Raw genomic sequence first — 970 nt, forward strand, 5'->3', positions numbered from 1 at the left:
ATTTCTTTCGCATTTAGTTTAGCCCAGTATTTACCATGTAGGGGCTTTTCTTGCCATCGTTTTATCATGGTCCGTTGCTGTTCTAGTTTTAGTTTGGATTTCTGCTGTTCTAGTTTTAGTTTGGATTTCTTCTTCTTCTTCTTCTTCTTCTTCTTCTTCTTCTTCTTCTTCTTCTTCTTATTATTATTATTATTATTATTATTATTATTATTATTATTATTATTATTATTCAGAATTGATTTCCTAATTGAAAAATAAATTGAATTTAGAATAACAAATTTGTATACAACATTTTGTTTTTTTACTTCCAATATATAAGGAATAATTTCACTCCCGGGCAACGCCGAGTGCCTCTTCTAGTAATATAATAATCAGACAATTAGTACTGTGTAGCAGTAAGTTATACACACTGTAGTCTCACCATACAGTGTTATTTAATCAATGTTTTGCATGTTCACATCCTTTATTTTTTAAATCCATTTTTAGATATTTACCTCTTCTATATATTGAATTAACTATCACTATCCTCATAAAGATCTTTTCCTGTGTGACTGAATATTAAACATTAATTCATATTATGAGAATTTAGATTCGCCAGTATTCAAATAAATTAGAAAATTTTCCGCATGAATACTGGGAACTCCTAAAGAAGAAGTTGATCAAAGCAACGACATGGAAAAGGCAATACAAAGTGGAAATATGATGCAGTTAAAGTGTTATTGACTTTAGGATTAAAATGGTGATGGTATATAAATGTTGAGAAATAAGAAGTACATGACACCTAACTAAATTAATTGAACGTTGATTGTGATGTAAATTTTTTGTAACTAAATCACCCTGGTATTTCTTAATTAAATCTGAGAAAAAGAAATACTGGCAAAAGTATACAAACTTACACACACACACACACACACACACACACACACACACACGCACATACACACGCACATACACACACACACACGCACAT

The sequence above is a fragment of the Octopus bimaculoides genome, chromosome 1, assembly GCF_001194135.2.
Source record: "Octopus bimaculoides isolate UCB-OBI-ISO-001 chromosome 1, ASM119413v2, whole genome shotgun sequence".
Taxonomy (NCBI): Eukaryota; Metazoa; Mollusca; class Cephalopoda; order Octopoda; family Octopodidae; genus Octopus; species Octopus bimaculoides.